General features: G+C 37.7%; 1 pseudogene; it reads left to right on the forward strand.

Moving 5' to 3' along the window:
- The first annotated feature begins 6509 nt into the window (after positions 1–6509).
- LOC121430338 lies at positions 6510–8514 on the forward strand (annotated as a pseudogene).
- Positions 8515–14919: the final 6405 nt, after the last annotated feature.

A 14919-nucleotide genomic window follows, 5' to 3' on the forward strand; every position in this document is an offset into this window, starting at 1 on the left:
TCAAGCACTTATCTTATAAATTTAGTGATCAGATATCCAAAAGTTACAGACAAAGAACATATCTTGAAAGTTTCAGCCCATTCCATGATTTGGAATAGGATTTAATTGAAAGACAAAAACACACAGATATTTTAATTTGATCGGGTGACCCGATCAAGTTAAATTTCCATGTAAAATCGCAAAATTTATCCTGTAAAACACATTTTCATTTCATATCCTCCACATCATAACTGTTATAGGGCATATCCATTCATATTAGCTAGCAATGAATTGAAATAGTGATAGGTACATTTTGGTGGATTTACCAAAACTATACACAAGCTTTAATCCCTTGCTTGTGTCGTGAAACTGTTTTAAGGCCCATTCCCCCCCCCCCCATCCCTCAACATACGCCAGTGTTTGTTGCGGTGCGTTTTTATTTACTCTGCATTATTCCTCCCCTTTTGCCCTTTGAACATGTTGAAATGACATGGTGCAATGACTGTGTTAGGAGGGTTTATATTACATCTAGATAGATCCTTGCGATTTGATTGGTCATTTTATATCGTTCATTCAGCCCATTTTGCAATGACGTCATCAGCCGTGCAATTTTGTGTCCATTCATCGTGCAATTTTGGATCCATACGATTTTGCCCATTGCACGTGCGCACCGAGACAGCTCATGACAAATAAATACTCATGTTGTCATGACGTAACAATCAAAAGACCGAACTCGCACTGCATGAGCATGTTTTGAAATTCATAAATTTCACATGAAAATAAAATCAATTTTTATGTGTCATATAATCCAAATAATGAATGTTTTTCAATCGTGCAATGGACAGAATACTTCATTCGGTGAAAGATGAAATAATGATCCATTCCGGGGGGGGGGCACTCGACCAAAAAAGTGGTAGGGGTGTGCCGCGGGCGAGATAAAAAACGGGGGCCTTGGAGCGGGCTTTTTGTTAAAAGGGTCCTCGGAACGGGCTTCGGAACTACAATGTTGTGAAAACGGGAGTCCTTGGAACGGATCGCCAGCGTGCGAGTACGTGCGTATGCACCCCTGGAACGGGTATGCGTGCATGATGCAGCTAGTGCGGCCTCCGCCGGGTGCGCTCGCCCAGAGACGATGGTCGGACAGCGCTCGGCGGCCGCTTTTCACCAAAATTCAGCAGATCAATGCGACCGGAACGGCGTAACGAAAAATATGCGAAGCTTTGAAGCGGATTTCTTTCTTCTTTTTTCTCGATAAGAACAAAATGCTATGCCTTGGAGCGGCTTTCTTTGTTTTTTTTTTCTCAATAAGACAAAATTGCTATGCCTTGGAACGGAAATTTGGGTGTAAAAATGGGGGTCCCCTCCGCGGCACATACCCACTATGCATTATATACTGAGTGCCCCCCCCCCCCCCCCCGACCCCCCCCCCTCGGGATCATTTCATCTTTCACCTCATGAAGTATTCTGTCCATTGCATTCATAAACATTCATTATTTGTATAATTTTCCATTTCAAATCGGCCTGTGCCATTACGGCGGGTTTCCGCGTACGGTTGGGAAATCGCGTAACCCGACCATTCGCGAAAAGGCCCCCCTGAACTCAAAAAACGTCGGGTCAAGTTTACCCGACGCTTTGTGGAAATTATCTTTCAAACATACAATGTTCGGGTCCAATTTACCCGATGTTTTGTGATATACAAGCCATATATATACAAAGGATCTGGTAAACTGGACCCGACCTTTCGGGAATTTAGGGGGCCATCTTCTCGGATGTCGATCGAACGCGACAGCCTGATATGATGGCACAATCCTTTGAATCAATCATTTGTCATGTTTGTATTGAAATGTAAACCTCGTAAGATCACCTCTTTGTATTTGCCTGGGAAATTCGTCCCATTGTTCTCAAACGAGAGGAAGATTATGTTTGGCATTGACACAGTATACATGTCCGATCGTTGGAAAACTAATGACAAAATATTCCGAAATAGACATCTATCTTCAAGAAGCATCCGTTTTTATCCTCTAAGAAAATCTAATAAATCAGTAGAGTTCGCCGTTTATGATTTTGTACGAAGTTACCGAATTATGTAAAATAAAGCCTGTAGGCATTAAGTTCACATGACGCCATGTTTTACATTTTTAGTACAAATTAATACCCCCACCTCCTCTCTCTCCCCCTCTTTCTCTTTCTCTCTCTCTCTCCCTCTCTGTTTCTTTCTGCTTTCTGAAGGGAAAACGAAAAGGAATTTAATTAATGTTGAATCAAACTAACTCATCCGCGACAGAATATCAACAAACCCGAAGTGATCCAACACATCCGACAAAGAAGAAAAATATGCAGATCTTTAAAAAAAAATCGGTTTTTTTTCGCTTTGGTAAATACCCTCGAGCTTCAATCGTGATTAATGTTTGAAATTAATCTTATCACGTTTTAATGGGTCGTCAAGAAGTTTGCGTGTCTCTAGATGATTTATTTCCAATTTGTATTATACCAATTCGTCTAATTATCAACTCGTCTACCATCATTTGGTCTATCATCAACTCGTCCCCTATCCACATGGTCCAACTGCCATTTCGTCTACTCACCATTTCGTCTAATAACCAGTTGGTCCAGTAGTTCAGTCAATAAACCAGTTGGTGTAATTGGATAAGTGTTAATTGAGCGAAATGATTTAAATAAAAATGGGCATTCGACCGACTGGATATTAGACGAAATGGTCAGAGACGAAGTGGTGATTAAACGAAGTGAATATTGGACCAAACGGTTATTGGACCAAATGCTTGTTAGACGAAATGTTGATGGATGGAATGGCATTAGACTAAATGAAGGTAGACCATGTGAAGAGTTGGCAATAGACGATTCGGAAATCTACCACATCATGTACTCCATCGTGTGTGGCTGATTTTTTTTTCTTTTAAGAGGGAGCGAAATTGCCAACACTGTATGTCAAAAAATTTCTTGTTTAAAAATGTACTTTTTGAGATAACTATTGGCAAATTAGAGAATAAATTAGCTCATGATTTAATTTGTGTAGAGAAACTATTTTTATATAGGAGAGAGACATGTTACACTACTTTATAACATAATTATTGCAATATTAATGTATTAAGTTAGTTAATGTGTGTGCTATCATTCAATTGGGTCTGTACAACAAGACTATACACTGCCCCGAATGTTGCATGATGGGTATGAACCTGGCTTGAGGTAGAGCTGCTGGTTCCAATGCCTTGTGTGGAGCGTTGTGGCCCAGAGGATTAGTCTTCCGACTTTGAAACAGAGGGTCGTGGGTTCGAATCCCAACCACGGCGTAATTTCCTTCGGCAAGAAATTTATCCACATTGTGCTGCACTCGACCCAGGTGGGGTAAATGGGTATCAATGATGCCATACGATTTCCACATTGTGCTGCACTGAACCTGCGGTGAATGGGTACCATTCATTAATGTACCAGACAATGGCGTATAATGAGCAAACAATTTTGAGGCGGTCAGATAGTTAAAAGATATTAAGTTCTTAAAAGATGCAAGCGATCAAAGAGAGTGAGTAATTTTATCTTTTTACTTTTTATCGAAAAAAAAATATAATTTTGTAATTTATTTTGGCATAATATTCTTAATATAATGAGCTATTTCACTCTTTGCTTTTTTACTTTTCTTTGTTTTCTATTGGTCGTAGGCATTTAGAATAGGACTCCGGACTTTCGGGTGTGTAGTTAGGTGCGTTAGACCACTCGGCCTCGGCACCTTGAGAAAAAATCGATTGAATTTAAGTCACAGGGTAACATAAGTTTAAAAATGATACTGTATTATCCAATATGGCAAGTAGGCTTTTGCTGTATTTTTTTCTCCGTATGTGTCAAGCAGGCATATTTTTTATGCCAAAGAAGAGAAAAATTGTGTATGTTGATTTCAAAATTATATTCTTGTTTTAGAGAATGAGGAAAAGGATTTTGTTCACATTTTATTTTTCAAGTGAAACCTTTCATCACAAAGATGATTTTTCAAATTTAGCTGACTGGAAAAGGCGCTTTAAGATCCCATTATTATCACTCTATATCGGTGATAAATCTCCCAAGCTACAAGAGCTTACGATGCTCGACTCATTTACACTTTCATATAACATGTATAAACCGTTACGGTAACCATGGTAACGATTGTTCTGCGCTTTGAAACATAATACACGTGAACCAAATTACAATAAATAAATAATTATAAATAATATATTGTATAGCGCACTTATCCGCCTTGCTAGGTGCTCAAGGGGCTCCTATATTACCCTGGCTAAGCTAGTCTATACCGATTACGGTGCTCACAGCTTTTTGAGGAATTACTTCCTGCCGGTACCCATTTACCTCACCTGTGTTGAGTGCAGCACAATGTGGACACATTTCTTGCTGAAGGAAAACACACCATGGCTTGGAATCGAACCCGCATCCTTCAGATTGGAAGACGAGAGTCTTAACCCTATAGATCACGACGCCCCCACACCTCGGTAAAGCCAAATATGTCATCGTCATTATTATAATCATGATTTATAATGATACTGACGATAACAATTGCAAAGAAGAAAAATCACATACCAACTCATCAACCATCTTTAAGGTTTGATCTTTGATCTTTAATCTTTGAAATGTCGTCATTGGTATTTTACGGTACACTGCATAAACTCCGGTGTTGATTTAACACTAGTCCGGAATTTCTATACATCAGAGAAGTATTGAAACAACACCAGTTTGGAATCAAACCGATGCTGTTTAATACTAATTGGTGTTGTATAAACACCTTTCTGGAGTTAGACCAAAACGAAACTGGTATTGTTTAACACTTCTCTTGTGTAGACATATATAGATTACGGGCTGGTGTTAAATCAACACCGGATTTTTTGCAGTGTATTAAAATGACATTTTGTAGACTAGCTACCTTTAATAAAATCCTTTGTCATCACATGGATTTACTCATGGCTCCACGGGGATATGAGTTATTGATCATAAAGTTGTATGATAAATGATAATGACCTCGTTCCCATAAGTATCATTTTTTTAAACCAAGTGCACACCTAGTTACAAATAATGCATAAAACATTTCCATTTATTTGAAAGCAAGATAAAAGAGCATGATTTATCGATTCATGATGATTAATCGATACATAAATTATCATGATTTCTCGATTCATTATGATTAATCGATACATTAAAAATCAAATCTTTTGGAATGCCGATCAAATCTTGGCGGCAAATTAGAGACGGGATTGTGTCCCCCTTTTGCAAAGGGAGGAGAGGGTTAGGACTGGTGTCTATTTTTGTATTTATATGTTATTCATGTTATTATTTAGCTTTTTAGATTGAATACTATGCCGATTCAAATAAAACAGATTTCTTATAAAGAGGGTATTGCAAATTGTGAATCAATCATACTATATTACTCTTGCCATTAGAATTGAGGTAAAGCCAAAGCGGTGGGTCTCATCGTATCCAATGAGCTGCATGGTTTCAATTCTTGGAGGTGGGTTAACTTAAAGGTCAAGTCTACCCCAGAAAAAATGTTGATTTAAATGAATAGAGAAAAATCAAACTAGCATAACACTTAAAGTTTCATCGAAATCGGATGTTAAATTAAGAAGGTTATGACATTTTAAAGTTTCGCCTATTTTTCCACAAAATAGTGATATGCACATCTCAGTGACATGCAAATGAGACAGTCGATGGTGTCCCTCACTCACTTTTTTCTTCTGGTTTTCATTGTTTCAATCATATAATATTTCCTTTTTTACAGATTTGACAATAAGGACTAACTTGAACGAACCTATATAACTCGACAATGCTATAATTCCACAGGTTAAGGAAGGAATTAATCGTTGTTACCCTTGACAGTGAGGGGAAAATTAGAATACTTCATATTCAGAACTTCAAAACCATTCGCGGGAAGGAATAGCCTTGGTGTCCCCTAAATGGCTTACATGGGAAACACCGACTTTAGGGTGTAGAACCATATTATCTTTCTAAATCGTAACAAAATGACCGATCGAGACTGGGGTAGAAGGAGAGAACTTTTCGTTTTTTCTTGAGGTTCCAGTTTGTGCCCAGATGTCAGGAAACTGCCACTCGTTAGACTTTCATCCATATAATCGTGGTAAGTGCTTGATTTCTGTTTTAACTATTTATTCGGAGAATTATTTTGACCATACTTCACGCTAGTCAGGTGAGTATGGAATTACACGTAAGGTCCTGGGCTCCCTGGGTTAAACTTGAACATGATACTCATTTGCCACATGCTAGAATAAACGAACTTAACTGTTGACAATGTCTAAGGGTAGATAAATTTAGGAGGCAATATTCGTCGACTTTGATCTGGGAATACTAAAGTATATTTATTTTTTAGTGTCATTCAAGGGATTAAATGTAGATAAGGACATGAAGGATAAAACAGTAAAAGAATGTGCATAAGACTGCTAACAATGTTCAATTTCAAGGGTGGTTTATTCCGGTTGTTTCATGCGTTTATTATATAACAAGAGAATGCGAGTCGATTAGATCTTACTGCCAGTTTGAAGTTTCTCTTCTTTAAACACAACGAACGGGATGGCAGCTAATGAAAGTTCACCGGTTCGAATATTTGCTTGGGCCATCCCAAGAACCATATCTACGGCATTCACAAAGTGTTTGAGCGCCGTGGAAGGAATGGAAATTTGGTCAGAACTTTTCACTCACGCGTCCATGGCAAGGAAAGAGTACGAGAAAGAGAAAAATGAAATGCCCATGGAATACGAAGGTAATGAAGACACGGTACTCGAAGCTGCTAAACTCTTAAGACGTCTCCTTGGGTCCGAACTACTCCCACAAAGACTAGTGTAAGTATATGAACGGGAAATCTCGGTCCCGAGCGTTTCATCCAAACTTTTGTCCGACAAGTTGTCAGATTTGAGAACTTTCCTTGGTTTTGATTGGCTGAGAGGCACTGTTACTATCTGACTATGGTAATTGTCGGATAAAACCTGCCACACATCGTTCATGAAATGCTCCCCAGATCTTTATACCTGGGTCCCGTCTTACAAAGAGTTACGAGAGATCTAATCAATCGTAACTCTATGGAAATCCGTCAGTGTCATAATTTTTATGCAGGAAATTTGCAAAATGTAAGCATAGTAGAACACACCAAATTGTCGAGAAATCAATGAATTTATGGATATAATTCATATCTAGAATATCTTTCATATATTTTTTAAACAAACATGCATTTTATATGTAGACTTTGCTGGCTTTCCATAGTTGCAATGGATAGGATCAATCGCAACACTTTGTAAGATTGGGCCCCTGATCTAATTTTGTCTTACGTCAAGTTCCATCATGGGCTTTTTATTTTATTTTTTGTCGTCGTCGTCATTTCCGTTGATGAGTTGGAACGATCAGGTGACGGGAGTTTGGCGCGTTACTGAAGTTGCTATCAAATTAAAGACAGCCTTAAGAAATGTTGATTATCGATTATTACTTTTTGATAAATGTTGTTGTCCACCACATGTGAAATCCACTAAAAGAGTCGTTAGACGGGCGTAATATTATTATTTTATAGGCAACAATTTGCAAGGTGATTCACTAGCCATTCAATATTGCTATGGAATGTATATTCAAGCGTAAGTTTGAAATTATGCATTCTGCATTCTTTTTATTTGTTATACCAATTTGGCTATGCTTTTGTGGTATATAGAAAGAAAATAACATCACACTTTCGCTATTTCAATTACCTTGCTACAGATATGGTAACCTGATGAAAGAATTCCAGGCATCCAGTAGCAAGTACATCTTTGCAAAGGAAGGACATGTCGCTTTCCCCGACAAGCGATCACGTCAATACATGCTACCTGGATTCAAGCATGTTTTTCTCATACGGGATCCTGCCGCTGTGTTCGCCTCTTACAGGAAAAGTCTCTACCAACACCTAACGAGTGTCGGTGTAAGAACAGGCGATCCCGACGACGAGGAGGCGTTCGACGTCGAATACGACGATCCGGTCATGAATGCGGCCGAATTCTTCAGCGGAACCGTGGATTTTTTTCGGTACGTCCGTTGAAAACTTGGATCCCAACCCGATTGTCATCAATTCTGATGATCTGTTGGCCAACCCTGCTGAGGTGCTGAAGAAGTTCTGTCACCTGACCGGTCTTCCCTACAGTGATTCCCTTCTCCATTGGGATACCTCTAAAGATGTCACCAAGACCTGGAAGATAGCTGGCAATGAATCCCTCCTGAATAGTGTCTTCTATGAAACGGCAGTCACATCCGGGAGGTTTCTTCCACCCAAAACAGCAATTCCCTCAGACAAGCTACCTCCAGACGTCAGAAGACTTGCACACCAATCTATGCCATACTTTGAAGAAATGAATAAATACAAGTTATAAACATGATTCTAAATGAAAATCCATTTAGCACTTGAATGAAAAAAGGTGGGTATGTTTTTTTAAGAAAACAAATGTAGAAAAACGTTGACACCACGTGAACAACAAAGGAGAAAATAACAATATTCTTATCGTGTATTTACGTATCTTATCCAGTGCCGGATCTGCCGGAAGTTTGAATAGTTTATAATCATTTTTTACATATTAAACAAACAGAGATCAGGTGAATAAATGCAAATCTATAACCCGCTCAGAGCACATATACATAAAACATAACTAGTGAAGTATGATGGTCTAAAATTAAAGCAAAGTTCGTGATTAATTGGTGGTGGCCGATTATGGTTTTTAGTTTGGCAACGGAAAACACTGGTCTCTGGATATTATTTCTTTTGAAAGAAAGAAAGAAGGAAAACAGAAATAAATGAAGGAATGAAGAAAAAAGCATCAAACCACTTGTTGGCTACTAAATTATAGGCTTTGAACATGATTTTATCACCGGGTTCGTGCAAAATCTTGTAACATAGGCAGCGGGCCGATGTCATTGAAAGAGATGCAATGAATACATGCAGATTAATTTTCTCTATCTTTCCACACTGAACATTAGAGTGCCTCCTTCAACAACAACAGCAATAACAAAACAGAAGTTCCTGCTGCAGAGTCTCTAGAGCTCAGCTGTAAATTTACTGCAGTGTGTAATCTTACATGCAATTACGGATAATTGGGATATGATGTATGGAACCTTACCAATTTCCTGCAAACCCTCACTTTTTCCTTTTTTAAACAGACCTGTTCTCTTGGGGTTTTTTTGTAAAACCTTCTGTTTTACATTGTGTACAATGGTCAAACCATGAACAATAAGTGGTCACCTGCCACAAATGAATAACTAAAATTTTAAAGCTTTCACATGTATCAATGGTGATTCATGAAGGTTATGGAGACTGTCCATTTTATCATGGTATAAAATGCAGTATGAACAATTATTTTGTACTGTTTTTTTTTTCGAATTAATCATCTTCTACAGCTGATGATGCATGAGTGTCCAGTTACTAATAGGGGAAAGTCCCTTCAATTCTCAAGAACAAATAAGACCCTTGGACAAAATTTGTCCTCAATTAACTGACCACGTGCGAGGAAACAAGGGATAATGAGCTATGTCCGTGCCAGTGGCGCCTCAAGGAAAAATGGCGCCCGATGCAAGTGCTGAAATGGAGCCCATTCCAAATTATGCATGTATGTGGAAGCATCATGGTGTAGCGGTTCTGATTCTCTCGCCTTGTAATCAGAGAGTCGTGTGTTCGAATCCCACCATGGCCTAGCGTCCTTTGGCAAGGCGTCAATCCACACTTTGCCATTCTTACCCAGGTGCTAATTTGGTACGGGTAGGAAACACCGTCATTGTGGTTGGTTTAGGAAGTGTGCACCTAACAGGCTGCTTGAAATGCTATGAATCCAGTGACATTGCGCTTTGGGCAGTCGTAGATTGATAAAGCGCTTGTCAGGAAAATGCTTGGACACAAACAGAGTACAGAGTCGAGGAAGATTAAGTTTAGACTCCGTTTATTATCAGACCAGTCACTCTCACTACCACTCACACTCCTGCTCTAGCAACTTATTTGCATTACAAAAAAAGCGAATTGCAGCTCCTGTATATCTGAAATGAAGAAAAAGTATTTGGTTACAAAGAAGGGTAGTTTTCTGACAGCGCTATACAAATGCCGATTATTATTAATTGTTATTATGCATATAATACATATGTATTTAGTATAGACTTGGTAGACACCAGTTATTTCCCACTCCAAGTAAAGGGGAGGCTCACCCTGACGGAAAGTTTATTGTAAAAACAAATTAAAAATAAGAAAAGATATTGGTGGAGGTTTGAAGGAAATCCATCAGAGATCAGCAGGGTTATTAGAATTTTATGTGTTTTATGCATGACGTCATTTGCGAACAGCCTTCTATAATTACGCGTGAATAAAAAAAAATGAAGTGTCATTTTCTCGAAAAGTTTAAAATTGTTCTCATTATGCCTTCAGTACACCAACAAACAAATTATTTCACAGCTACTCCTGAAAAAAATATATCAGTCAACACGAACCATTCAGTGCAAAATGATATTGATGCTATGTTGATCGTGTGATGCAGGTGAGACGGCCAGAGGTATTCCACTTGTTGTATATAAAATAATGAACAATTTAGTCCCAAATTATTTAAAACCTTTAGTATGTAAACGGCCCGTGAAATGCAGAACACGGTTTTTTGGGGGCGATGCCCCCTTCAGCTTCCCAAACTAGAACTGAATATAAAAGAAAATCTTTCGCATATTTCGTACCCAAATTATTTAATGCACTTCCTTCAAATTTACAAGCCTGTACCTCCTTGTTAGTTTTTAAAAAATTATGCAAAGCCTTTCATACGAATTGATGAATAGCGAAATAATATTCCATTGATTTACAATGCTATGTACTTGTATGTTTAAATTGTCACTTCCCACTCTAATTTTTTTTTATGTTAATTGTTTCTGATGCTAAATAGTTTGTATTTTGTATTTTTACGTTGATTTTTTTATGATATATTTTATAATTATCTTGACATGTATTTTAAACTGCAGGGCGCCTTTGTAAAGCAGTTTTAAGAACTGAACAGGCCTACCCTGCAGTATAAAATAAATAAAACAAAATAAATAAATTTTATATTACATATAATGTATGGTGCAGCTGCTTGCATATGACGTTACAAATCATATTCATGAATGCTGTAAGAAAATGGGCCAAGGAAGTTTCCCATTTTAACATGGAATAAAATGAACAATGAAAATTTTAATATTTTGTATTGTTTTGTTGTCGAAATTGTTATTTATCGATTTTACCCCGTTACTTATCGAATCATTCTCTAGGGTTTATTTCCAATTCGTCGAGTGCCATTTTTTCCAATTGCCAACTCGTCTACTATCATTTGGTCTACCATCAGTTCGTCCCCTATCCACATGGTCTAATTGCCATTTCGTCCACTCACAATTTCCTCCAATAACCAGTTGGTCCTATAGCCATTTTTTTATAATTGGACTAAGTGTTCATTGTGCGATATCAATGAAAATGGAATGAATATTAGACCAACTGTTTATGAGACGAAATGGCCGTAGACGAACTGGTGATTAGACGAAGATGATTGGACCTAATGGTTATTTGACCAAATGCTTGTTGGACGAAATGTCGATGGACGGAATGGCATTAGGCTTCATGGAGGTAGACCATGTGGAGAGTGGACGAGTTGGCAGTAGACGAATTGGCAATTTACCTCTCTGGGCAGCCGATGAGGGATAAATCTAGATCACAATGTCCAGCTGCTGATTAGGGGAAAGCCCCTGCAACTCCCAAGAACAAATTAATGAGACCCTTTGGGAAAGTAGTCACCAAGTAAACTGACAATGGCTATGCGAGACGAGAAGGGACAATATCCGTGAAGCTGATTCATAAAAAAGAGCATTAAACAAGATCCTATTCCAAATCATGGAATGGGCTGAAACTTTCAAGATATGTTCTTTGTCTGTAACTTTTGGATATCTAATCACTAAATTTATAAGATAAGTGCTTGAATGCCCATTTTTTTAATTTAAAACAAGCATCGCCGAGAGAGGGCGCTATATATCCAAGATTTGAATATTTGAAATTTTCTCAGAGAAGTGCAGTTGGAAAAATATCTAACAGTCTCTACGCTTCAGTAAGACTGTCATATTAGATGATATTCGATTATCAATCACATTATTGACCCTTTACCAAAGCTATACACAGGCTTTAATCACTAAAACAGTCCTAATTGAGTTCCTTTTCACGTTACTATAATAAAATTTCGGCTCGCGCTTCGCGCTCGCATTGTTTAGTTGGATACTTATGTTTGTTCATGATTAAAAAAAGTCTGCTCAGAATCTTCAGTTCTAACATGTCTAAGGACATAAAATATCAAAGAATTTTAGCTCGCTCTTCGCGCTCGCATTATATATTACGACCACATGAGATACCGAATCTTGTTTATAACAATAAAAAAACTAACATATACTTAAAATTTAAGAATCTAGTTAGGACTACCCCCTGAAAAACCCATCAAAAAATCAGATTATAGCGGCCAATCAAGAAAAAAAATTGATGAAAATATTTTTCGGCCCCCCCCCCCCCCCTATTGGCGAAAGCTGGATCCGCCCCTGAGTGAGGTCACATAGGAAACATTTGTCATTGGCCAACTTCTCTGTTCCTGTTATTTAATCAATGCGTTGTTATTAACCAATATTACATAGGTTATGTAGAATCAGTGATAGGTCAATACGCCATCACGTGACAATAGCTGCGAGGATCGCATTTGTTGGGCACATGCACTGATCTCTGATTTTTTTATAGAGATCAGTGGGCACATGAGAGTAATTCAACCGCGCGCAAAGCATGCCGGACAGGCGTAAGTAAAGATCACATGACTTTATTGATTAAAATAATTCATTAAAAATAGATTAAATGTTTGTATATCAAAAGAAAAACGATAGAGAAAATGATACGTTCATACTCTTCAAAATTAAGGCGTTTGGGGAGGCTAGACTGCATTTTTGTATTTCATTTTAATCGTTATTACCCACAATGCAGTTCTGTTTTTTCTGGCGACGAACTGGCCGAAATTATGGTTAGTCTTATTTCAGGCCATTTAACTTTTGATTGAGCTGGGCAAGTACCACATTAACATATCAAGTCTTAATATACTGTTAATTGTGACTAATGTCAGTGAATTAAAGCAAAATCTATCGAGGGATTGATTTTTAATGATTTTTGATGAGCTATGATATAACACGTGAGTGAATGGGGGTCTGTAATACTCATGTGCGCCCTGTTATATTCTAGGTTTTGACGTCACCTCAGGAAATATACTGCGTTGTATTTTCAATTGCGGCGTTATATTCACTAAGGTGACGTCACTCGCTGCATACCTGCATAAAAGTTGCGTAACAAGGAAGTTTATTGATGTACGCGCTAATGTTAACGCGTCGATTGCATGAAGAACGCGGTTGATGTATTTTCAAAAAAAAATCTATTATGACGTAATGGATCAGAACTGTAGCAAGAATTTCGGGTTTGAGCCAGATGATGAATGCCATTTCTGATGGCGAATCCACATATACTATATAATATAACAGATATTGCATGGTCTATCGTTTTAATAAATAACATTTCAACTCCCCTCCGAAGCTCTATTTTCCCCTCGGGATAATATTTTCCCTCAGCGCTGCGCGCTTCTGGCAAAATATAATCCCTTGGGAAAAATATAACTCCGTCGGGGAGAGGAAATGTTATATTCACACTCTAGGTAGGCAATATCTGTATAATAGGGCATATCAGCCATCACTTGACAGACACTTTTTAGAACGCAGAGAATCTATTGTCAAAAGTCCTTCATAACAAAGTAGCCTTTGTCGAAAATCGGTGAATCAAAAAAGCAGTGTCGTCCTGGACAGGAGCTGGACAAACGAAATATATTTGCAATTATTTGTCCGGTCCGAATCTTAGGACGATGTGCTGTCCCGGTCCACCAATTTTCGACAATGACCTTCAATCTGTCAATTGTGCTTTGACGGGAATTTTCAATAGATTCTGAACATTGCAGATTGCAGTGGTAGCTAAATTACGCTAATCACGATTAATGTGTTCAAGACAGGGCCCTGCTGATGGGAACGATTTTTTTTTACAGAGGGTGCTGATGAAAATTTAACAAGCAAAATAAAATAAGGGTTTCACTACAAAATGAAGATACGTTTTGCATCTGAAGCTATAGGGTTACACCAAAACGAAAGTGGTTCGTTTTCTAATCAATAATATAAAAAAAATACATATTTCAGCTATTATTTCTCGCTCACATATTTTGTTTAATAAAATACCTATCCCGAGAACCGTAACTTACACCAAGATCAGCAATTAATCGTACACTCGATTTTCACGATTAATAGTACAGTTTAGTCAATGCAATCATGTAAAGAAATCTTGCCCTCAATTTTGTGAGCGGTTGTTGGTATGATAAAATAAAAGATATGAAAATATTAGCAATAATAAATCTGAAAGAAATCAACTTTGACCTGGTTTTTAAAATTTATTTCAAAGATCAAATGGCTTCTAACGAGACTGCACAGCTTAAAGGGATCTTACAGGCTGCAGATATTAATATGGTTTGAACAGATAAAGAAAAGTCAGGCAATCAAAACACTTAAAATTTGATCAAAATCGGACAAAGAATAACAAAGTTATGGATCAAAAATTATGGAATTAAAGATTTGCATTATTCCGGTGGAACATTTCTAGATATGTCTTCATGAATATTCAATAGCGAGCTGATGATGTCACATTCACATCCCCATATGTTATTTTAGTTCATTCAAAATTTTCCTCCAAGAACTTAAAAATATAGATTGACAACTGATTAAGTGCATTATATATTCATTGCTGCAACCTATTTCATTATAAGGGAGACACATCATACACACATGTATGGAAAATTGAACAATTATGATTTCATGTAATACATAAAA

This window comes from Lytechinus variegatus, chromosome 16, assembly GCF_018143015.1.
Source record: "Lytechinus variegatus isolate NC3 chromosome 16, Lvar_3.0, whole genome shotgun sequence".
NCBI classification, from domain to species: domain Eukaryota; kingdom Metazoa; phylum Echinodermata; class Echinoidea; order Temnopleuroida; family Toxopneustidae; genus Lytechinus; species Lytechinus variegatus.